Source organism: Psittacula echo, assembly GCF_963264785.1.
Source record: "Psittacula echo genome assembly, chromosome: 6".
Lineage (NCBI taxonomy): Eukaryota > Metazoa > Chordata > Aves > Psittaciformes > Psittacidae > Psittacula > Psittacula echo.
The window spans coordinates 11,809,514-11,835,723 of NC_137743.1; the positions used below are offsets into that span (position 1 = coordinate 11,809,514).

Here is a 26,210-nt window from a genome sequence, read left to right on the forward strand (position 1 = left end):
TACACTGAAGAAACTTAAACCGTATTTGGCCTGCATGCAGCTAGACACCTTGAAGAGGTTGTACCCCTGGAATAACTTCCATGAAGCCACTATTAGTCAAAAAAAAAAAACAAACCCAGACAAAACCCACTTTTTTCCTCAATCCTTGTATCTGATGCCAGGATAACACTGTATCACTCATTTTGTATCCTTTTATCAGGAAGTGTGTGTTACCAGCAGTGTAAAAGTCACACACATCCAGTCTGATTTGTGCCAATTGCTATGAAGATGGGAGAAAATCCAGACTTGGCAGAATCCATAGCAGTCCACTTACTGACCATGCCACATACACCACAAAGTAAACCTCATTTGCATCTTGTGGTCAGAACTTGACCAGAACTGAACAAACGTTCCCATGTAAATTAATATACACTGTGAGTCACAGATTTTGACTCCATACAGGTTATTTAATACACCTGATGCAATGGGGTTAATGTCAGTCCATTAGTTTTTATGATCCAATTATTTATTGACATCCAGTTATCCTGTGCACTGCACTATAGCACACTGTTTCTAGGTTATAACTTTGTGAAAAATATACTTACCTATATGATTACAGAACAAATGATTGTGGTTTTTTTGCATCTGACACCAGTTAACTCCATGTTCCACCATAAGGCTAAAGCCCATCTATCTGAAATGCACATGTGCACCTTCCCCCAACCCATGAGACAAATGCTGTGTTTACCAATTCCAAGGTCTTTGTTCCTGCTGAAACATACTTACTTGCCTGTACAGACCTGCTGCTCTGTGGTACCCTGACTATTTCTGGAATGCTTTTAATATATTAAAATTGTGTTTGCCTGTTTTCCTGCCTCTGATCCTGCAGCAGTTTGAAGTACCAGATCCCAGATCAGTGCTGTCGCATGCAGTTACCTCAAGATCTTTTGGGCAAACGTTATCTACTCCGACAGTTTGCTGCTCTCTTTTAGGTTTAAATATCTTCCCTACCAACATTTCAATTTCAGACCAATGCTCAAAATAGCACCTATGAAGCAAGGCTCCTGCATTAAAATCTCTCAGGAAAGTCAACTTGGATACGAATGATTGAGCTTTCATTCCACACCTTATCTTTGCCGAGCACTTCTTTTACACTTCAGTCATCTATCAGCTCTCCAGTCTGTCTGGAAAAACGTCCATTTCTGATGTACTTGAAAGGATTCAATTCAAATGACTTATTGTAGGCTCCCATATCTTTAGCAAATTGTTTTTCAGAATATCTTTTGGCCAGACTTCTTATACTTTAAAATTCAATTTGTGAGAGGGCTTTTTTTCCTCCTTTCTATTTTCTTTGGAGAAAGCTTCAACTTTTGAAAGATGCCTCCTGGTTTCTAAGGGATCCCTTAACTCTGTTATAAAACCCTCCTTCCCTCTTAAAAAGTATTAACAACCACAACAAAAAGTTGGATGCCTTTGATAAATGGTTTATGTTTATCTAACTTCTAATTCACAGTCTTTAAAAGCTGCTTTACTACCTGCAAGCTTCAACTCCCTTATAATAAGTATTCTCACTTTTATGACTAGCAAAGGCAGAAGGCTGGCATGGGAACTGCATCGTTCAGTTCCCGGGTTCAGATGATGCCAGTGAACTTTCAGTTCAACCATACAAACATACTGACTGAGAGCCAGGTAAAGAACCAGCTTTGCCATCCCAGACCCCATAGGCCACCATACTGAAAGTGACACTGAAGTGACTGCCTTCTACAAGCTTAAGACTGGCATCAACAGGCTTCCTCCTTTGAAAACACTCATGAAATCAACTCTCATATCTTCATGGTAGCAGGTTACTGTTCCAAACATCAAGGCAGTTTGTTTAATGTATAACAACCAGGATTGGAACTCTTCTGAGTTACAGTTATGTTTCATAATACCATGTGTTTCATAATTCCTCATATTTAAAGAACACTTGTTCAAAGACTGCAAATAGAATGCAAACAAAGGGGGTTGGTTTGTTGTTAGACTGTAATATCTGGGGGGCTTGACTGCTGTAGCTTTTTAGAAGAATACACTCAATCTGAAGTTACAGCCTGTGTCAAATATAATTGTAAGGATGGCACAAGGCCATTTAAAGACTGTTAGCTGAGAATAAATGCATTTGGTTCAGCAACCATCACACACTGATTTGTGTAGCTACACTACTGTTAATCCAGAAACACAGATAAATTGAACTTAAAATTAAAAGAACCAGTTACAGGTTACTCTAATTACTTGCATAGACAAGCTTCAAACAGAACTGTTTGACATGAAGCCCCACATATCTCTACATTAAGATGTAGAAACCAGGCAACAGCAGCAACTGTTGCCCACTGAAAACAGATCCTGAGTGCAGAGCATGAACAAGTCCCTCGCACTTACACTATGTCAGAGATTGCTTCACCCGCAACCCCTTGCAACCCAAACTCTCCTCAGCCTAAAGATGACACAAAACAAATCACGTTTCCTAGCACTCCACACTGATCACCAGCAAAGACTGTGGTGTTGCAAAGTCTCAGTTAACAGCAGAAGCCCTTTTAGAAGGAACAGAATTAAGAGAGTGTCAGCTGCAAATAACTCGACTCGCATTGTTTCAACCTGCCATGGCAAGGTGCACAGCTAAGCCAAAGCTTAAAACTAGTTCCACATTTAACAGATTCTTTTCTGTGAAGAGTCACTGGTCATTAGCAGACAGAAACCTCTCATGTTACTAGAACTGAACTGTTAGGAAGTAAATCCAGCCTCAGCAAAGGGGAAACAAAAAGCTGTGTGTTTATTAAACTTGCTTTCTAAGTACCAACAATTGCTAAGGAGGTATCATTACTGAATACACTTCAATGAGTGAAGGGGGGGGGGGGAACCAACCTAAAAGCACAGCCTGTTGTTGAAATTATTAAGTCAGTATTGAGTGGAAGACAGTTTTAAGGCTTGTAACTACTTTTGGAAAAGTGCAGTTTTCAAACATCACTCATTCAAACCTCATTCACTGCACTCAGATTATGAATAAAGCCAAGCCAGACTAGGCTGGATAAAAACCCAACAATCTCCATGGTAAAGTCACAGGGTTGAGCTGATACACATGTAGCTACCTTCTTCTTTTGTGCTCTCAAATATTCAGCATTTTTAAACCATCAAGTCCAGCCTCACTCCTAAGCTAAGGAGCAATTTAAAATACATAAAGTATTTAAATTTAATTATATTTAAATTTAAAATACATAAAGTACATACTGGTAGAGGTAGGGTGACACATTTAAACCCATTTATTAACAGTTCTAGTGCTGGCAGAATAGAATGATTTTGCCTTTTGGAAAGAATCTTTAACTTTAAGCTATGTCTCTGTTCTCTTGTATTATAAGCTTACTGGTTTAAAATATGTCAGTCTGCAATTCTGAATCAGCATCACATTTTAATTCCAGCATCACATTGAAAGAGCTGAAAATCTGATCACCATATCACAAGCTTGCAAATAATTCTATCAACTCTTTTTTGCAGAGCTGCTCTTCATTAATTCACAATTAACAGGATTTGATAACACAAGCTGTACTACTAACTTTTAGCAGCCTACTTGTGTCAACTGGAAAAGGACAAGGGTTTTATTTGGTGAGCTCCAGCACTTCTGTGCTTGGCAGCACCCACCCCCTGCAATTCCCTCTGGAGATACCCACCAAGCTCTTCCAACCCTGCTACAATGAGAGACTGTATGAATGCTGTCCTCTTCCTCCTTCTGTCTCGCATGAAACTGCTTTATCACAGGGACAGAGGAATTTGACAGGCAATGAGATACAGAAACTTATCTGCTGCCAGCAAACTGTTTCCACGATAGGGGCATCAGAAAGGGAAAACTGTGAAGAGCAAGCCAGCACTCTTCAACACATTCCAGGCCCTCGTTGGAACACAAAAAGAAAAGGACACCAATAATTCAGGATTTTAGCATAATTAAACTAATGCCTTCAAAAGATACGTTGGCTGGGAAACCCTGAATGTCCCTCTCCTAACAGAAGTAGTATCTACAAAAATCCTGCTCAAATCCAGGGATTAGCAGCATGCCTGTAGAAACAGAGTCTTTGCTTCAAGTGCTCTATTCCCATTTTAAAAGGCTGAGTGAATTTGGATAAGCCTTCCTTACTACTATAGCTCACAGAAGTAGCAGCAATTCTGCAAGAATCCTAGTGTGATGATTTCCTGTTTTACTTTAAAAGCTTCCTCATCCTCAGCCACTGGGTTCTCCTCCTCCAGCTTTCCATCACAGAGAGAAGCAGTGCAAGTGCTCAAGCTTATTCTGAGCATGCCAGTGAAACTTTGGGTTTGACTCTCGTGAGACAAGAGATTGCCAGCTTGGTACTAAGGTACAGATAACCAGGTTCTACTTTACAATAGCAATCTATGTTGAAAATGATTGTGATTTTTAAATAATAATTAAAAACACTATCAGCAACCACAAAACCCTTTCACATATGTAATAAAGCAACAAGAGCTACACAAAAACTAAGTGCTTTTTGGGAGAAAGGCGACAACTGTAAAAATATTGAACAGGATCTCCTTTTATCTCTTTTTTAATATTCTCTTTGATTACTTTAGCTTGCACAATATACATTCCACATTGTAGTTCATTTGTTTATGAGCATCTGGGCAGAGTTCCAGTGCTTTGATGCAAGTGGTCACAGTGCAGCACAAGCACTACCACCAGCAGGGAAAGCTGAAGAGGTGTAGGAGGTACAGTACAACCGTCACGCCCAGTACGGTGGGGACCAGCTGTGCAAACGGGAACTGAGCTCCAAGAAGTCTCTTTACCTCAACAGAAGAGAAGAAGTCCCACAAATGAAAGCCTCCAGAAAAATGCAACAGTCTTCATGATGAATGTAGTGATCTTTTTCCAAAATGAGAAAATGCATAATGCAGATATTGCATGAACAAATCTTACTGTCTGCAACTACAAATATTTAGTGAGAAGATTAAGTCAAAGACAGACTTTTCTGCATTAAAACTTCTCATGCTAGGAACAAAAAAAGCTTCAAACTGATCCACTGTGGAGAGCCAAGTATATCATGTTACATGATTCTATGAAATGTGCATGAGCCCAGCTGTGTGTTTAACTTTGTTTTTGCTGTCAGACTGCTAGACCAACTTCTTTTTATGAATATTTACTGGTAAGAGGCATTTAAGGCAGAAATACACTTGTATCCCATGTTCTGCTTCATCATTCATGCAGACAGGATTATGTAGAGTCATTGATGTTTGAAGAGCCCCACCTGGGTGACTTAAATAGCCCCAGTTAAAAACCTGACCAAAATAAGAAACTTCACCCTGACTATGAAGATCAGAGGAAACAATAAAGACCCCAGTAAAGGATCCCAGGCCTCTAGAATGTTGAAGTGCAGTTCTGTCAGGGCTGGTAACTGACAGAACACAGGGAATACAATCTCTTCATATTTGCATGAAATGCAATACACACAGAAGTAAACACCTCTTGAACAGTTTTACTTGCATAGTCCTAGGAAGGGGTGCACTCTCAAAATGGATTTTGAGCCAATGTTCATCCCAGTTCCTCCTTTCTGGACTTAAAGGGGGGCTGGCAGGAAAATGGAGACACATGTGTTGAAAGATGCATTAAGGGGTGGGGAGGAAGCTTTTAAGAGCATGCTTAAAATAGTCCACAAACATCTAGCCTTCCTCTAGGCTTAGAAAGCTCAGGGGCTCAAAAGCACCAAAACTACAGCAGCCTGCTTAGAAATACAACCCTCACCAGTGCTGCAAAACAGATATGCCCCAGTATCATGTGTGTGTGCACACGTTGGGGAATGGGACAATAAGGATTGACACTTTAAGTAGGATAGGGACAAAATTTTTTGTCAATTTTACTTTGGTAATACGCAAAACTACTTTGGTAACTGTCTTACTCTGCCCTACCTTCACCTCTTCCACAATACCATGTGCAAGGGGATTTTAAAAGTCTAATTTCTAGCCAAATAAGGAATGCTAAATGGGGTGTAGAAATGCATTTCATATCAGAGAAAGGCACTGGAGAAAAAAACAACCAAAATCAACTTTATAAACTTGCTGAATCTACTTAGAGTTTAGTGAGATGGTTTTAGGAAATGGCCCCAACAGTTCCCTTGAATATTCAGGGTCTGAGCCCTCCTCACACATGGGACAACAGAAGCTGCAGGGAGTGCAGCTTGCCCAGCAGCTAAGAGCCAACACTAAATTTGACTTAACCAGGTTAAATAGTTGGGGGATAACGCAGCCAGTCTCTGTATTTCAGGGAGAGCTTGGGGGCTTTATTATTATTTTAAAAGAAAAATCAATTCAGGTGGTATATTTGAACACAGATTTAGATTAATCTTCCATCTTCCTGTATTTTTATACCATTTGCTTTTAAACTGTTCCTTAGGCAGAGCAGGAAATAAAAAGTCAGTTGTTTTACTGTGTTCTCCCAGCAATAATGCGATGCATCAGATTGGAGTTTACTGAATAAGCTCATAAACCCCCAGGTTACATTCTTCCTCATCTGCAGCCTTGCCTTTCAAGTGAGCTCTACTCATATTAAAAGGACCAGAGGCTGTCCTCTGGCATACCCTGCCTTTGAAGATGAAGTCCCAGTTCCATTTTATGGCAGAGGCCTCTCAGTTCATACCTTTGCACAACTGTGTAGCAGGTTTAAACAATTATGCAGGACAGTGGATTTCCATTCCAGGCTCCTCTTACTCAGTCTCAAGTTTTAAAAAGAATGTTTTTCTTTCTGCTAGGGCACTCCTGCAGTAAGTGTTCCACACAGTGATGATCGAAAGGCATTAAAGAAAGTTACAGCTTAAACAGCGTGACACAGATTATGAATAAAGAAACCCTTCCCATATGGAAAAGTTTTTAGAATTGACATTTCTTTTCAATATGTGTTAATCAGAAAGACAGTAGTGAATTCTGACTGCTTCAGACAGGAGAGAATCAAAACTCTTGGGATATATTACATAAAAGAGCAATTGCAAAGAAAGGAGAACAATCCTATAGTTTTCGTTTAAAACTTAACTATTAACAGTGTTTTCTTAAATGGCTGGGAAAGTCTCCAGTTTGGAGCCAGCCACATGTTACTTATCAATGCTTCAAATGCAGGGTGAATGAGAAAGACTGTGTCTGGTTCCGTCTGCAATAGGGAAAAAAAAATCTCTTTTGAAGTCTTTCTGAGGGACTGATGGGGGAGAAAGTGTCAGGAAAAGGATCTGACAGGTTTTGCACAGTGAGGGGCAAAAAAACGTCTGGAGCAAAATCTCTGTCTAAATTGAGCAAAGAGATAGAAACCTCTCCTTCAGCACTGGAGACGCCAGATAGAGTCCGAGACTCACTTGTATCCTTTTTCCAGCCACACATGAATTCCATTTTATGCTTTTCGCCAGCTTCTCATCTTACCAGGAGCCTGCAGGAGAGGCAAGTTCAACACCAAAGGGAATGCAGACACGCTGGGGCTCATGTACAGCTGTCAGTCTCCCAGTATCCCAGGAAAACAACTTGCATTTTAAACAGCCCAAGCATCAGAGAAGACCTCAATTTAAAGGTGGAAGCAATCACCTGAATTATCTTAAAAGTAAAAATCAAAGAACCAAGAAATTAATCTGCTTCTTGAAATGAAAGGCATTATCGATGAACATGTCATAGAATCACAGAACAGTTTGGGTTAGAAGGGACCTTAGAGATCATCCAGTTCCAAATCCTACCAAGGCAGGGACACCTTCCACTAGAGCAGGTTGCTCCAAGCCCCATCCAACCTGGCCTCGAACACTGCCAAGGATGGGACAGCCACAGCTTCTCTGGGCAACAAGTAATAAATTCATGCACTGTTAGTGGAAGAAGGCAGCTCAGCACTATTCAGCTTGAAGTGCACAAAAGTACGCAATAAGCTTTTATTAATAAAAGCCATTGTCTTTATATTTTGATGAAGTGACAATGCCTTGACTCCTTCCTTGTTTCTGCCCTATAGCACTGCATTTGTAAGGCATGTGTAGCATTTCCCAGGTAATATTTCACAGCAAATAACTTTTCTGACTCCAAAAGTCCCTGAAAACTAAACCCAAAAGAATCACAGCCAGGTGCTAGCAACAGGATAATTTTAACATAGGTGGTTTTAGTTACATAACAGGCATAAAAATATAAGTTATACCACTCTGTATTTTAATCAAGGACTGGGGAGCTGTAGAAAACACTGGTAAAAAACATACTTCAGATAAGAAATTAGGTACTAAAATCCCTAAGAAACTGCACTGCAGGAATGCTTGCTGCCTATTATAAAAATGAAGACCTCAAAACAACATATGCTAGCAATACCAAGTAACACTTGTAGAACGTAATAGAATTGTCTGAAAAAGGTATCAAAACCCCCTCGCTTGGAAAAAACAGGTTACTGCTCAGGTTTGACTGTCTTTGTCCTCCTCCTTCTGCACCTTTAGGAATTCTACATGTCATAGTTAAATAAAGTGAAATCTGCTGATGACTGTGATGAACAAAGCTGCAAGCACCACATTCACTCATCTTTGATGATACCTATTAGCTGGTCAGCGTACCCAGTAGTACAAATAGGTAATATTCACCTCGCTGTGGCTGGCACTTGCAGGAAACCTCGGTATCTTTACACCTAAGAAGCTCCATCACATATCTGGAGCAAACATCTGGTGTCCCTGCCCATGGCAGTGGGGTTGGAACTACATAATCTTCAGGTCCTTTCCAACCTTAACTATTCTATGATTCTATATGTTATGGATTGTTGTTCAGACTCTTGCATACACACCAAAGCTAAAGAAAATTTCATCTCACAGAAGTATTTTGCACAACATGGAGACTAAAGTTATTGTGATTTTTTTGCCTCTGCTTTTTAATGTGGCAGTTTGCTGATCCAGTTCCCCTCCTCCCCCTTAAAATCCTTACACTAAATGAGGAGCAACCACACAGCCAAGAATTCAGACAGTAAAATGTTTTTTAGGTACCTTGATTTTTTCCACAGCTCTCCTTGTTCTAGTAATGTAGTTGACCTGTAAAACAGAAGAAGGAGATTACTGACTCCTGGTAGGCTTTTCAGTATTATTGGAATATACTGTACACTTAAGAACACATTAACACAACATTTATTTTCTTGAACTGTTTGTCACAGTACTTTATTGAATTACATTTTACTGTGTTATCACAGAAGGCATTTTTCACATACAAAAGATTCTTCTGTAGGGTAGTCTCATTTAAGAGCAGCTAGTTGGGAATCTCACCATTTTGCCTCAGGCAGCTTGGGTTACAAATCAAACTAGAATCCAGTCTACCTGCTGCATTGTTAAAATAGAGCCTCACAGCCCCAGTCCACAACTCTTGTTGTTGCCTAGCAGAAGCTGAACTCTGGAGCTGCCACAGGCAGGCTTGGGCTGGGTGGAGAGCCAGTGAAAGGAACACAATACTTCTCTTTGAAGGCTGACAACTACTGGTGTGCAAAGCAAGGAAACAACTACCTTGCTCTGACCCTTTCCCACCACTGAGTAGCTATGGGTTTTCCGCTTGCCTTTATCTTTGACATGAAAGTAGAATGAGTATATCAGATAGCAACTGCTTAATTCTATCACCTTTTGTCTTCTAAGTCTTTGAGCACAAGTTCAATCAAACCTGACAAATCTATTTCCATTGTCTTCCCTTTTCCCTTGACCACTTCTCCAAAGAAAAGCAGTTATTCCCTGGGAAACAGAGGCCAGACTCCTTGATTTTATACATGCATACAAAACATATGCTACGTTTTCTTTTTTAAGACCTATACAGTGCAAATGAGATATTTTATGCATTATGAAAACCCTGAGCTCAGCCCACCATCAGGCACAGGCGGCACTTCACACCAACCTGCAAACCTGTTGCTATTCATGAGGTTGTAACAGCCTCTTTCAACCATCACAAGCTTTTCCTTTCCAGACTCTCATGACTAATACAGTAACTTCAAACATTGTTGCTTAAGTCTTCTCAGTATATTGTACTACAAATACTTGACCAGTTCCAACACTTCAGCAGGCTGGCTATCCCATTCCCCATCAGCACTAAAGGCTGGGTTACTCAGTGTTCTCTATGACCTTCAGCAGTAAAGAACTGACTTCAAAAGAAAACAGGCTTCATCAAAAGAAGCAAGTAGAATTATACAAAATTACTGCGAGACATTACAGTCACAAGATACTCTGAAGCAAAAAGTGTCCAAGAGAACCACAGTTAAAAAAATAAGATGCTATTGCATGTGTGCTCAAATTGTCTCTTTTCCCTGAATTACTTTGTCACAGAAAGTCAGTTCCTTGCGCCCTTGAAAAAGAAATGTTGCCACAAATACGGCAGTGTTTTCAGCAAGTTCTTATTTAGGAATGAACAATGTACTTGTACTCAGTATTAATACAGGTAAACAGCCACAAAACTATTTCATCTACCTTTAGACCTGACAGGAATACAAATTTAAGGGATAGGATTGGCTCTAGACAGGTGCTCTGCATGGGGCTTCGCCATATTTGCTCATTTTGCTGTGCTGCCAAGTGCTCCCTGGCAGAGCACATCAAGTGATGGCAGTGACTGGGGAAAGCGGAGGAAACATATTGGCATCACAATGTTGTGTTAGAGCAGGAGCTTTCCACAGCATCAGGAATTTAAACACTTTAATGTGAGTGCTTATTCTCGGCGTGAGTAGGGTTTATTTTTCATCTACTTCACACTGCTAGAGATAAGGGAATGCTATTTCTATGCAAGTTCCCGATATGTTATTTTAAGCGTAGCTGTCACCCACAAGCAGAGAGCCTGTCTTGCAGCCTAACAGCTACTCTTTCTAGAGGGCATTGCCAGACCACTCTCAGACATGAAAATGTAATATTCCCTCCTGGTCCCACAGCACCAGTTGGCAGAATGTAGAGATGCCCATTTACGATGGTGTTTAACACTACATTACCTCTCAGGGAGCTGCAAAGGCCTGTTCACTCACACGAAGGCCAGTGCACCCCTGCATAAGTGATGCCCAGCTTGCTCATCCATGCCACTGGAGAAGCTGGAGACCCTACAGCTCTCGGCATAAGAAGGCAGTGGGAAAACAGCTGAAGCCAGGAGCCATGACACTCCAAACATCGTATCCTTTTGAGCAGATATTTTTTCTGCCCTTTGTCACAAACTCTTTGATACAATCCCTTTCTTCACATCCCTTCTCCCCAGTATCACCCAATGCACTTTCACAAGTTCTTCCTCTCTTCTCAATTCAAAATTCACATTATTAAAACAAACAAAAGCAGAAACCAACAAAAACAACCCCTTGCCATTCGGTTCCATGACCCAATTCACCCTGCTTAATCCACTGGGGCCCTTTTATCCCACTCTACCCAGCCCTTGAGTATGGGTAAGAAACTCTTACATAAGTACTGGCCAGCAGTTATCTTCACTATGCTGTGCATTGTTTAGGCCATATTCTCAGCTCTTAGTCATTAATTAAATGCCTGTATGGCCAAAAGGAACATTATACATTCAGTAACAAAGGATAAGGATTGCACAAAGAATGGGAAAAAGGAAATCTGAAGAGGAATAACAGTCACACAGTAAAGAACCAACTCAAAGCCAGCTCTCAGATCAGGGCAAATAACAACTGAAAGATATTCTTGGATGAATAAATTAGGAAGAGAGACTGATTTAACTCAAGACACGACAGCAGTAAACATTGAACGTGAGCAGCCTCAACAAATTTGGAATACATCTGAATAAATGCACATGTCAGAAATCAGACATATTACACAAATCCTAACAGGATACTGAAAAAGCAAAGATAAATTAAATGTTAAACGAGGGCTTCAGTCTGTAGGACAACAGGATTTGTGTGTGTGGCAGAGATACCATTTATCTTCTTAGAACTAAAGTGTAAAAGCCATTTGGTTATTTGAGAGCTCTCTCCCACTCTGAGAAGCAACATTTTAGAACTGCATCTCTCATCATAGAGAAACTATGAGTAATCACAATGACAGAGTCAGGGGATGGGATATCCCAAAGAAACATGTGCTGGAATGAAAATACAATTTTCTTCAACTACTCGTATTATAATGGCTGATCAGTGTGTAGTAGGAAAATACACTTCTGGTTTGGATCCAAACCTCGGGTATGAAAAACAGCCCTAGTAAATAATTAAGAAAACTGAGTTCCAAACTGAAGAAGGTTTTGTTTTGGGTTTTTTTTGGTTTTTTTTTTTTTGTTTGTTTGTTTTTTTTTAACAAACACAATCATCAAAAGATTGTGCAACTCTAAGAGCCCTTAAGGAAACAATTGGGAATTTTTCATAACATGGTATTTCCTTATACCACTGACCACAGGAATGCAAACAGTTCCACCAAACAGAGATTTCTTCATTGGAAACAACTGACAATCTAGCCATGTTTCCATCTTTTCCACTCTCGGCACTCAGCATACAAAATAGATGATATAATTGGATACAGAAGTGTCATACCAGGGCCACAAGGTATCCTGACTGAAACTCAGCACCTGAGAGGCTTTACTAGAATATAGTTCCTGAGGGTTAGAGAAAAAGAGAGAAGGAGCACTTATGTTTAATTATTAAGCATCTCTGTCTAATCCAAATCTACATTTCTATTGCAATTTCTACATATTTGTTGGATTTCCCTAAAATAGGGTTAGCATCTCTATCAACAGACCAGCAGGCCAAGCTATAACTCAGTATATCAGTAACAAGAGTCAGTCCTGCATCATTCCCTGACAGTAAGGCAAGCAATGCTAGAGAAGAGGACTGGCAAGGAAACATGAGTTGTTACTCAACTTGCAAGTGGAAGAAAAAGCACTACTACTGGTAATATACTGCCTGTACCTTATACAATATCTCCCATGTTAGTCTAGTGAGCTAAGCAAGTGACCAGCAGATTGAGTGAGGTGATTCTCCCCCTCTACTCTGTTCTTATGAGACCCCACCTGCAATCCTGAATCAGCTCTGGGGTGCCAAACAGGAGGACAACATGGAGCTGCTGGAGCAAATCCAGATGACGCTGTAGATGCTCCAAGGGCTGGAGCACCTCTCCTAGGAAGACAAACTGAGAGAGCTGGGCTTGTTCAGCCTGGAAAAGAGAAGGCTTCAGGAAGCAGCCTTTCAATATCTAAAGGGGCCTACAAGAATGCTGGAGAAAGGCTTTTTATGAGGGCATGTAGTGACAGGACAAGGAAGAATGGTCTTAAACTGAGAGATGGTAGACTCAGATTAGATATTAGGAATAAATTACTGTGAGGGTGTTGAGACACTGGAGCAGGTTGCCCAGAAGACCTGTGGCAGCCCCATCCCTGGAAGTGTTCAAAGGCCAGGATGGACAGAGCTTGGAGCAACCTGGTCTAGCAGAAGGTGCCCCTGCCCATGGCAGGGGGTTGGAACTGGATGAGATTTAAGGTCCCCTTCCAACCCAAACCATTCTATGACTCCTTGATAGATTTCCGTGTCAGCTTCTCCATTTTAGGATTATTATTTCAGCTATGCCAAATGACACTATGAATCCCTTTAAAGGTAGTTGAAAATGCTGCCATCTCAATATGGGTAATTCCAGTCTTAGTACTCCACAAGCCTTAAGACCCTGCATTAGGAGACCAAGTATCAGAGGTACACCAGGGAAAAGCAAGACGGGCCTTACAAAGAGACTTAATTTTCTTGACAGCTAATTAACAAGTCACTATCATGGAGAAAGCAATTTACACCCTGTGCAGAGCTTCAGGCTGCTAAGAGAAAAAAAAAAAAAAAAAAAAAAAAAAAAACAGAGGAAATGAACATAAGCAATGGTAAAAATCAGAGAGAATCGTGAAGGGTCAGGAATAGAAAGGAACGCTAAAAGGTGCTAATCATCAGCCCCCTAACAAGTGTCTGTCATTGGCAATTTGCAACTCAATTAAGTCAAGATTTTAATCAGGGCTACAACTGTACTTAATTCTCTTCATTGCAGCTGAAGGAAAACACAGGGAACAAGTCATAAAAACAGAACAAAACTGAAATGTGCTACAAAAGAGACCAAATTGTTTTCAGAAGGAAAAACCAAAACAATCAAACGCCTTGAAAGACAAAGCTTTATGGAGTTAGTGTGTCAAATGAGTCAAGAATTTTGGATAGTAGAAAAGGCAGACAAATGCCTTAACTTCAGATAGAGACATCAGAAGACTTTGCTTATCTGGTAGTGTTTGCAATCTTACAAGATTTCAACTTTTGGAATTCCTCTTTTAGGAGGAAACATGGAAAAATCCTCCATGCTCTTTGAAAAGGAGAGTGGGATAGGACTCTGGTGCCCCATGTGCAGACAAACAGGGCTACAAGGCTTTGACAACAAACTCATCCCTACGGTGCTATGGATGAAGAGGCCATCATCATACATGAAACGCTCCTACACTCTAATATTCATAGAATCATAGAATAGTTAGGGTTGGAAAGGACCTTAAGATCATCTAGTTCCAACCCCCCTGCCATGGGCAGGGACACCTCACACTAAACCATGGCACCCAAGGCCTCATCCAACCTGGCCTTGAACACTGCCAAGGATGGAGCATTCACAACCTCCCTGGGCAACCCATTCCAGTGCCTCACCACCCTTACAGTAAAGAACTTCTGCTTTATATCCAATCTAAACTTCCCCTGTTTTAACCCGTTACCCCTTGTCCTATCACTACAGCCCCTGATGAAGAGTCCCTCCCCAGCATCCTTGTAGGCCCCCTTCAGATACTGGAAGGCTGCTATGAGGTCTCCACGCAGCCTTCTCTTCTCCAGGCTGAACAGCCCCAACTTTCTCAGCCTGTCTTCATATGGGAGGTGCTCCAGTCCCCTGATCATCCTCGTGGCCCTCCTCTGGACTTGCTCCAACATTTCCATGTCTTTTTTATGTTGAGGACACCAGAACTGCACACAATACTCCAAGTGAGGTCTCACGAGAGCAGAGTAGAGAGGCAGGATCACCTCCCGTGCCTGGGATTGCACTTGGCATGGTTAAACTTCATAAGGTTGGCATCAGCCCATTCCAGGATGATAAATGCTAAGATACCCATTGCAAGTCTCCCATAATATTTTCACATACAAAACCATTTACCAGGAGTTACTGAACAGAAAGCTAAAATTTCCAAGAGATTTATTTGAACCATTCCATCTCTTGATCTTTCCTCTCAGGGAGATGCACACTGAGCTCTCAAAGTACTGACCTTTCATCACAGGGCACTCTCGGTCTTGGAGAATTCAGGTTTTCTAAAGTTACAAACATATGAACCCACCCCTCCTTTTTAGATGATGCTGAAGATCTAAACAGAAATTACACAAAGCAGCAGCTTGGTTTAATTACAAACAATGCAGCAGAAACTGGTTGGGTTTTTTTTTCAGTTATCTTAACTGAATAACCAAACCCCCACATAGGCTGATATGCCAAAGTCAGTGCTGAGATTTAGAAGGCTACTTAAAACCTATTTTTTATTCTTATAACAGTCAGCATCCTAGAGAAAAACATGCACCAAACAGCTTTTCAATTTCATCTTACTGGTGAGGCTATAAAGAGCTACCCAAACTCTGCAGGCTGTAAGGCAAAGCAGTAGATAGAGCACACCACATTTTTCCACAATTAGAACATAGCAATATCAAGCCACGCAATAAATGATTTGCTGGTTTTCATTAAAATGCACAGTTCATATTTATTTTTGCCTACAGTCACTGCAGCAAGATGCATGATCAGGATAGTAAGAAACTAGTGGGCAGAGTCTATGTAGCATTCGTACCTAAGTTAACGGCACTACAGTCAGTGGAAGTTTGGTGTTGGTAAGGAAGCAGAGATTTTGGGAAAATGTTACAAACCAAAGCTATTGAAGAGTACCTGAAAAGCTTTAATTATGACTTCTGGCTGAAATACATACATATGAATATGAAGATGCTAATTCACATTTACTTTACAGTTTATAGTTAATACTTGCTATTCCATTTTACCTTTGTCATTTGATAAATCCCACTACTAAAGGCTCAATGCTCAATAATTCAGTGATGTGAAGACCAGAGCTGCTGTCTGGTATCTACTCTGTTTCTCAGCAAGACTGTAAATACAGTTTCAGGTGGGGTATTTTAAGTACTGCATTATTAAATTTTCGTATAGTTATAGTCCAAGCAGTGGGAAATGGCAGTTTCAGATATCAGCTGAATGGCCTTAAGGATCTGGATGCTTGGTACAGTTCTGCAACAGGCATCCTAGCTGGCCTCAGGAAAATAACTTCAGAGTTACATACTCCCTTCAAACCTTTAAAATGAAGTCCCTACTGAGATGGGCGTTAGCCAAGCTGTATTCATAGAATGGTTTGGGTTGGAAAGGCCCTTAAGATCATCTAGCTTCAAACCCCTGCAGGGACACCTCACACATACTCCATGTGTCTCAGTGACAGGTACTTTAAGTTAGACGAAATACAAGTGCTAAAGGTGGCTTCAAAAAGCCTGCCAAGGGGAAAACAGACAGTGGTCCTTTAGCCTTCATTGTGGAAAATTACAAAGCATATATTAAAGCTACACATAAGACATTTAAGCAAAATAATTTTCAACCTATGTCTCTGGTTTGGATAATTGTGAAGGAAATAAAACCCACCTAGCATTTTCCAGCTGCTATTTAATGCCCCTAAACTTATAGTATCATAGAATTGTTTAGGTTGGAAAGGATCTTAAAGATCACCTAGTTCCAACTTGCATCCTAAGCTTTTTTCCCTCTCTACTTTTTTTGTCGCGCTCCACATATATTCTGGTATTCACTCTTCAGATTTTCAATCTCTACTGGAAGAAAATAAAATCTCTTATATTCCTTTTTAAAAAGAAAAGGAAATTTGAAAGCACGGCATGAGTCATTTCTCACCTTTTGTTGCCACAGGTTTCCTGCTTTCTTTCTTCTTGTCCCCGAGACAAGATCTCTCTCATTTTCTACCAGTCTTTCAGTGTGGACTCCAACTCTTTAGCTTTTGCTACAATCTCATTACTGCCCTCAGATTTCACCTACTAACATGTCATACCCTGTGTTTTAAGAGTTGCTCTCAGCTTCTCACCAGAAACCATCCTCTCCAACCACTCACATCTAGTGGTTTGCAGGATCCCACCCTCAACAATACATAGTTGTGCAAAAATGCCAGGACTGCTAAAGGTTGTAAGTGATCCCATCCTCCCCCTGTTGCAGCTCCCTCCTTTCATGCTTCAATCCTACTTCTGCATTCAGTTTTCAGTACCATCCCCTGCACTTAGAGCACTTCATCTCTGGCCTGCTCCTCCTCTTCCATTGCCATGTGTGCTCTGGGTATGAGAACTGCCCATAAGCACTGCTTTGGGTAACCTCCTATAAATCACAAATACACTATTTTACCACTGGGAAAGGGCCCTGCACCTACATAGCCCTTGATATTTTCTGACACCCATGAAAAAAACTTTTTTAATCATTTAAGGTGATTTTTAATCAACTCAAATGTGTAATTGGAAGCAACTTCTTGGTGCTGTACACAGCCCATCTACCTCCTCCTCTGCCCAATACATCCACTGCAGCGTCAAAGCTTCAAAAAAAGGAGTAGACTCTTCAGGGAGCAAGACCTCTGCTCCCTCGTGCTCCATCTCTCACACAAGGAAACAAGACCAACTCCCCAAGTCACTCAGGTATGTGTCTTTGATACACCATTCTCATGTAAATAAACACAAGTTTGCATGCAAAAAATAAACATTTGCAGTTATAGCACTGGCATAGTGACAGTGGTCTGCCTAAGGGTAAAAAACAAGGCAAGTTTCATAGGGAATCTTTCCATACTTTTTCATGTAAAGTAACAATAAGATCTAGGGCATTCTCACACTACATTTCATCTCACAGCATGGTTTGGGTTTTTTTGGAAACTGTCTTTACCACTTCATTCCCAAAGAATGTCCAATCAGGATGTTTTTACTAAGAAGTCATGCTTTAATGATGCTTTGACCACCTGAGCAGCCGCCAATTCCTTTCTAATCTCATCTTTTCCTTTAATGTTATGTTGTTTTTATTTCTAACCCATCAAGTCTACAGCATCCCTACACCTGCACTAGCACACAGTTTTCTCTTTTAGCTAGGAAGCTGAAGCATTACCCCCATTCTACTTCAGCAACATGGCTTCTGAGCCTTTTCAGCAAGGTCACAAGCATTCAGCATCTTTCTCAGACAGTCCAAACTTGACTCATACCATGGCCGAAAACAGGAATAGAAATAAAAATGAAGCCCTGTAGTTGATGTTTTGAGGGATAGAAGAGGGTTTTTCCCACACTCCCAGCAGTGATTGAGGCAATCAGCAGAGTTGCACCAAGGCATGGCACAACCTCCCATGAGGAATCTCAGTGCCTGACAACAGATGATCAGAAGACATTTCACAACATAAACTTCAGATATATGGTATTATTTTCTTCCAGCATTAATTTATGGATAAAGCCTTAGGTAAACTCATAACACCACTATTGCTGCAAAACTAATAATGATCAGTGGACATACAGATCTTTTAAGTGTATAAATCTTGAGTGTTTTGTGGTTTTTTTTGTCAGCTACAAAGTACCCGAACTCTTGTTTATTGAAACAAGCTGTATTTGGAAGTGAAGATTACGAGTTATTTACAAACTGAAAGAAAACCAGATTTTATCAGTCCTCTTCCTGCTTCATTCTGATATTCTAAACAGAAACATTGCCTCTTTATATTCTTTAATTGAATCCCTCTCCTGAAATGCTCAATCCAGCCCCAGCCCTAAGAAAGAATAGAAACCAACTCCACTCCTTCTTTCTTTTTGAACTTTATCTTACTTGTTCACTTTTGACTTTCTACAAAGCTTAATTCATCCACCCTCCACCCTAACCCCTGGGAGCATCTTGTACTTTCCAGCCATCTGGAGTGTATTTACTTTACTAAGAAGAAAGTTAAATTTGCTCATGAACAAAGAAAATCCCCTTCTATCTTCCTGTCCTGTCTGCACAGTTATTTTCTAAGTTCTCATTTGCTCAAGAAAATTATTGTGCCCTCTGGGGAGCTCACACAATCCTCCTTGTGAGCTCTGCTGAGGCCATACAATTCCATTTACCAGAGAGAGGGAGAGAAATTACTGTTTCCCCCCCCCCCCTTCAGTTTTCACCTTTTCACAAAAGCCCTTAAAAACAGCACGAACATTAATGAATAATGAATGAGGATAGCGGTGATTGTACCAAAGTGGTTATTTAGACAGTAAGAGCAGTTTTGCTGCATCTCTCTTCCTCTTTTTCCCACCAAAACATCCCTTCTGCCACCCCCACCTCCCAACACTGTGGACACAGATGTGCTGAGGAAGACTTGCAAACTGCAGAAGACAGGCAACTACCTCAAACTGGTTTTTACTTCCAACCATATGTTCTTAAAGCACCCACCCACTTTTATCTGGCTTTATCTGAGCTGCTGCATAATGCTTCCCTTTCAGTCCAATTTATAAACCTATTTTTCAAGGCACACTATCTTTTTGATCAAAGGTAGTTAGCTCCAGCTTATCATTAAAAGCTATTTTGCAGCTTGACATGCACCAGAATGCTGCATCGAGTTTAAATGAAAGCCAGATTGGCATCTTTGTTACAGAAAAATTAATGAAAGCAGTGAGCAGTGCATGACATGCAGCTAACTTCAATGGGGAACTGAAGGATCCCAATGCTTTGTGATGCTTGTCCCAAACATCTGATTAATTCCCCAAACTCATTTCAGTTTTAACGAGCTAATTTAATACCTGTGATAAGGAGAAATGCCAGTGTGGAACTATACTGTAACAGGAATTAGAAAACATGTACTAGAGGAAAAAATACCTTTCCAGAAGGACGACTGCTTAAAGAGAACTACTGCTGTTGTTTAGTTCCAAGTTGAACCTCTGAATTTAACTCAAAGTGACCTTTCAGCGGGGTAATGATTTTTAATGATCACATCAACTATATTCCTGCCTCTTCAACAGCTCTTCTGGAATACCAAGGAGTAGAAGCTCAATTACAGATGTGTGGGAGGCTGCATACCACCACCACAGTAAATTCATTAGAGCAGGAAATACACTGTGTAGAAATAACAATGAATTCAAAACTTAATTGAAGCTGCCTATGTGAGAAATAACTGCTGAAATAACTCACCCAAATACTACCACATATAAAAGAATGCAAAATAGACAGTTAAAATCCTGCATAAACCTCTGTGGCCACACAATGCTGGAGCAGCATAATTAGCAGCTGGGACAGAAACACTTCCCTTGCCAACATTTACCTCTTACACATCTAGGAAATGAGAACTTACTGCCATCATTTGCTTGCATTTTTAGTTGCCAGTTTCTAGGCTGATTCAACATTAAGCCTTCCAAGTTTGGTCCTCCTCATCTCCAAACCCCACAAAAGGGCCATCAATATGAATAACCGCTGTTTGTCATTAAAATTAGCTGAAGCATAGTGAAGATGCAACATATCTCTGTTTCGGGGAAGTATTGCCTAATTATTTATCAGAAACAAACCCCCAGGAGATCTGTTACCAGTTAGCATTACCTCCACTAACAAAGATTTTCCCACCCTTTATGTGATTTCAAGCTGTTCAAATTTTCCCCAGAATTGGTAATTCTGGTTTCTCTTGGAAGGGAAGACATGGACAATAATGCATCAGGCAACTGAACTTGCTTTTCCTGAGACAAGCTGAATGTTTCATGCAAGCCACTAAAAATAAGTTTTACTTCCATCAATGACAACTCCTTGCAGTTTAGTCAAAGGAATATCAACCCCTAATGGGCCTTGTTCTCTATGCATCCGAGTTGGAAAAGGGTCACTAGAAGAAGACTCACTGCAGGGAACAGAAGAATCTGCAAAGAACTGAAGACCAATATACTTGCGCTTACTGTGCATCAGTTGGATTTTACATGTTTCTAACACAGAGAACATGAAGTGCCTTGATTCTCAGTCTGCAGCACTGGTATGAAATTAGTTTCTAAGGAAACAGGGCAGAATCTGAAGGAACAAAATTCCTGGTTTTGTGCTGCTTCTGTAGCAAGCACAGCATTGGCTCAGAAAGGTACATGAAGCAAAATGCCTCCAAATTGTTTAAGGAACTGAATCTGAAGCATTCTGCACTAGCAACCGCAATGGCAAGCCACAGCTATCTACTGGAGGGGCAAGAGCACAGCCACAGAGGTGTAAGCAGGATGCACACCCTCTCAGCACCAGTCCCAGCCTACTTCTCTCATCAACAGTACAAGAACAGGCGCTAAAAATAACCTAGAGTACAGTTGGCACTTGATACAGGCTGCTCCTTCATGCGTGCCACAGTTCCCCTGTAACTTTCTAAAAACTCGGGCTGCCCACATCTTGTGGTTCCTCTTTCAAAGTGAAAACAAATTTCTAACTCATGAAGCAACAAATCTTTCCTTCCAAGAAGCCCGAGGGGGTCAGGTAAAAGAGAGGTTTCAACACCGTGAACCCAAGCAGGTTTCCCTGCCGTGATGAGTACTGGATTTCAGAGAGGATTCCCCACAAAACCTCCAGACCAATGGGCCTGAACAGTGCAGGGTTCCATCAGATGCTCTCCCAGGCCAGTGCTGCAGCCCACATGCAGGGATCACACTCAATACAGCATACTCAAAGGACAGCTATGCCACGGGACTCCACATGATGAGATCCTCCATGCCAGAATAACCAGAATTCTTTGGAGAATATAAAAATTCAGGGGTATGCGGTACACTTCTGAAAGTTCAAAACAAAACATTCCTTCTACGGATATAACCCACTGCTTAGCAATGGAGGTTGCATGTGTGTATATGTCTGCAAGAGGCAAAACATGTTTTGTTATCCATCCTTGACACAGTAAGACAGTTCTACACAGGGTTTTCAAGGGGGGGGAAAAAGGTATCTTAAACTTAGATTTCAAAATAAACCCAGGTCACCTTTGCATTCAATAAAGCTGGGCCCTGAATAGAAAACAAATTATTTCTAAAGCGGTTTCAGAATGAACACTCCTCAGTTTGGATACATGCTGCATTGGTTTGCGCAGAGAGTATTCTTTTTGCACAGCTGTCTACTTTTCAAAAGGAAAATGCCAATGCACACCAAAATATCAGTGTTAGAACCTACTTCCAGAAGTGTTCGCCTGAAGGCCAAAGACCACAGCCCAGGCCTGAAACCCCAACAACGTTACCACAGGACATAATTTCACTATATTATTCCACTGCAGAATGTATGTCAATACTTATCTCTAGCTATAAATCAGTAGAACCTATTTTAGGCACAAAAGCTTCAAAACAAATTCTTCTGACCAACCTCCCAAATTAATTATGCAAATGCTGCATGAGAGTGCACAGATCATTATTCCTTTAAATCTTTAAACCCCTGCACAGAAAGGAAAAGAAAGCAATGCCTAATTATACACATTGAATAAGGCAGATAATGGCCTGTCACATGCATCACTCTGAATGCAGATCAGAGTGATGGTTTTAGCTGTAAATACAATGTGGAAACTTCAAATAACTTTGATCTCGTCTTTGGCAAGAACATGCTTCTTTAAGGTATTGTCCTGTATTGAATGGGATGTATATATTTTGCACTTTTTTCTGTTGAGTTTCAAAGCCTTTCCTTACAAAACGTATCCTATAAGATATTCCAATAGAGACAAATAATAGTATTTCCCCAAACAGAAGAATGCTGCTGCTTATTGCCTTGCTAAAAACACTAGAAGCAACAATATTCTACTGCAATATTGTTGTTCAAGCAAAGCATGATTGGTTTTGTGTTAAAAAAACAGAATCATGGAATGGTTGCGGTTAGAAGGGACTGTCAAAGGTCATCTAGTCCAACTGCCCTGCAATGAGCAGGGACACCTTCAACTACATCAGGTTGCCCAGAATTACATCCAGCCTGGCCCCGAATGTCTCCAGGGATGGCACATCCACCTCCTCTCTGGGCAGCCTGTGCCAGTGTTTTACCACCTTCACTGTAAAGATTTCTTCTCATATCCAGGCTGAATATCCCCTCTTTTAGTTTAAAACCATCATCCCAAGTCCTACCGCAACAGGCCCTGCTAAAAAGTCTTTCCCCATTTTTCTTATAGGCCCTTTTAAGTACTGAAAGGCTACAATAAACAAGAAGATCTCTCTGGAGTCTTCTCTTCAGGCTGAACAATCCTTATATCCATAAAGCAAGGCTGTACTTTAAACTTCGTGTGCAGGGGGGCACTTAGTGCTTTGGAGAGAGCAAGGAAGGCACACCCACAGACAGTAACTAACCTCCTAACATCTCCACGCACATTTAGGAGTAGGCATTTCTTCATTTCAGATACGTCTTTCTTACACAGCAAGCAAGCCATGAAGAAATTGAAACACTCATAAAAGGGATGGCTAAAATTGAACAGGTAGATGAGAATGCCCAGGTTAGATATGCCAGGGAGGCAGCAAGAACCACTGCCCTGCTCTTTGTACCTGGTACTAGAAAAATTCCTTGTGACACTGGCCATTCAATCAAACCAAATTTCAGCACATATTAAAACACATTTCAAGACAATGTTATTAAGGGGAGATTAGGCTTTTAATGATATATTTCCACAACTCAAGAAAATCAGGCTATCAGTTGGAAAAGAACAAAGAATTTCAGTGGCTACACGATGACATCAGCCATTTCACTCACAAATGTGACAAGAAAGCCTATGTGCTGCACAGCACAGCAGGCTTCACTTCCACCCCAGGATGTGCTTTCTAAGACCTTTTGCCACTTACAGGTAAAACACAAGATACTATATTTCATGTTGAGATTGTACTAGTTTTAAAGTATGAATAATAACAATACAGGAAAATAAACACACAATTTCTTAAGCAATGGATAACTGGTACAGATTTAGGATCTGTCTAATGAAAATACTGCTGCAGTTTTGCCTGGTTGGATCTCCACATTGAGATAAAAGACAGATCCTGCAGATACTGCTGCAACAAAGTTTACTGATGCAATCCTTGGTTGTCATTCACTACAGGGATTCCATTCCAGTTTACCAAAGGGGAAAAGAAAAAAATCCTCCCACCCTTCCCATTAAAACTATATGTAAGTCACTTTACAGAAGATATGAACAAGAATAATACCCAAATTCACTTACATTCAGAAGACAAATCCCTACTTTGATGAAGACATGGACTGTTCAAAGCTTCAGAAAACTGCTCAATTAGTTTAGCTTATTTTGACACCAAATGCAAATTCTTATGTTTCAAATCTGGGAGAGACCTCATTTCAGAATACACAGCTCAAGCTTTCTTGAAAATAGAAGTTGCCAGGGTGTCAGAACATGACTAGTTAACCTTTCTTTCCTCTTCAGGAATCAAGGGGGTTTTTTTCTTTTCTTTTCTTTGCAGTTGAGACAGAACTTTATTGCAACTTAGCCAAACTGACTCACTTCCACAGGCTCCTCCAGCATACTTCTAGCAAAGCCCTTTTGGGAGTGATTATTTTTCCTCCTTCAAAAACATCAGTAGAGATGATACTCAAGTGTACAGTTAGAGCAGTACAAACGTAAATTATTGCTATGCAAAAAGGATGCTGTTTAGTTTTATATGTTCCTCCCTCCAGAAAAGAGGGATGAGACCTCATTTGGTTTTGATTCCTGCCTCCTAGCTCTTGTTGAGTTAATTCAAACCAAGCCATCCCCCTCCTCACCTCTCAGCAGCTGTCTTTCTAACAAGAGCCTCAACTTCGTCATTTATTGTACACACTTGGATGCCTTAAACAAAAATTACTGAAAAAAGGGTAAGAAAACATGCTCTGATCAGAGTGCTACATAAGGTGGTGACGCGAGACTGCAGGAGATACAGCCAAAGGCCTGCAGAATGTATCCAAGTTCAGGTCTAAAATAAAACAGCACTATAGGAGAGTCAGATTTCCTGAGTATGTGCACCTCAGTCCATTTACACAAGCCCCTACCAATCTTTGCTTCCACTGCTAAAACTGCTGAACAAAACAGTGACTTTCACATGCTGCTTCTACAACACTGCCATGTTGAGAACTCGTACAAAGTAAAGAAAGCAAAACTAGGATAGAATTAACTACCATCTTCTCCCCCTACTGTCTTCCCAGCTATCTGCTCCTTCTTCATTTGCTGGTCCATGGTCCATTCAACCACCTCTTGTTGCTTGATCCATTTCTGTTCAACAAAATGCACGAGTTTAGGTCTTTGTATGAAAACAACTGTAACTGCTTGCCAAATACCACAGGGACTGTGTCGTTGAGTTGTAATATCATAACATCTCATGAACTTTCTTCTGAGTTTGGTGGTAAGCCTATAAGTTGATGCAAAGTGCAGTCATGTAATAGAGTTTCCTGTTTGAATATTCCCCCTCCTCCTCTTTCAAGCAAGAGTATTCTCATCCTTAGAAACAGGAAGTCATTAAGTTCCAAATGTTTATACTAAATGAAAACATACATATTGCCATGACTGCTATTCAGTGACTATTGGGTGGTCTCAATCTGAATCCACTTTCTGACCAGCAAGTGCTTCCCTTAGAGGAATTACGCAAGCACAGCCTCAGAGACCAGGGATTGCAAAGGTATAAACAGCCAGCCAGCATAATTACAGGTCATGAGTTTCACATTTTTTCAAAGATTTTACCATACCCACAAAAACCTCCCCAACATCTGGTTTCAGTAAGTATTTAAATAAATGTTTTCCCCAAGTTATATCAGAAATTGGCTAATGCTGTACGTTCCTTGGGATGAGGTCAGCAACATGCACTAGTGCAGCACCTTCAGTGCAGTCATTCACATGATTATTTGTGCCAGAGTGTGGCAGGCGGTTGGAACTAGATGATCTTAAGGTCCTTTCCATTCCAAACCATTCTATGATTCCATGATTCTGTGAAGAGGGAAATTCACAGCCCATTGGCATCCTCCACTGATAAACTTCAGCACACTGTCTGCAACTGCCTGTGATCAGCATCTCCAACATACCAGCTTCTGGTCATACTGTTCTTATTCATAAACTCCTAAACCATTTCAAGTTTCCTCTTGAATTTGATAAGCATTAAAAAAACCCCACAACTTCAATTTAGTACTGTGATAATAATACATTAATGGGTGGCCCACACAGAGTTCCCATACACAGAACACTTGACTAACTCACCCCAGACTAACAGAGTAAAATCTGTCACTTGCGATTTGAGTTTGTCATCCTAATCCCAATTGACTATGATTCACCTTTTGTGG

At 40.7% G+C, this 26,210-nt stretch overlaps 1 protein-coding gene across 1 annotated transcript in view; it reads right to left on the reverse strand.

Moving 5' to 3' along the window:
* Positions 1 to 26,210, reverse strand: part of ADD3 (adducin 3) — a 101,369-nt gene that overhangs the window by 56,819 nt on the left and 18,340 nt on the right. Inside the window, exon 2 of the mRNA XM_080622164.1 lies at positions 8,982 to 9,026. The gene's annotated coding sequence lies outside the window, so the exon portion shown is untranslated. The remainder of the gene's footprint in view (positions 1 to 8,981; positions 9,027 to 26,210) is intronic.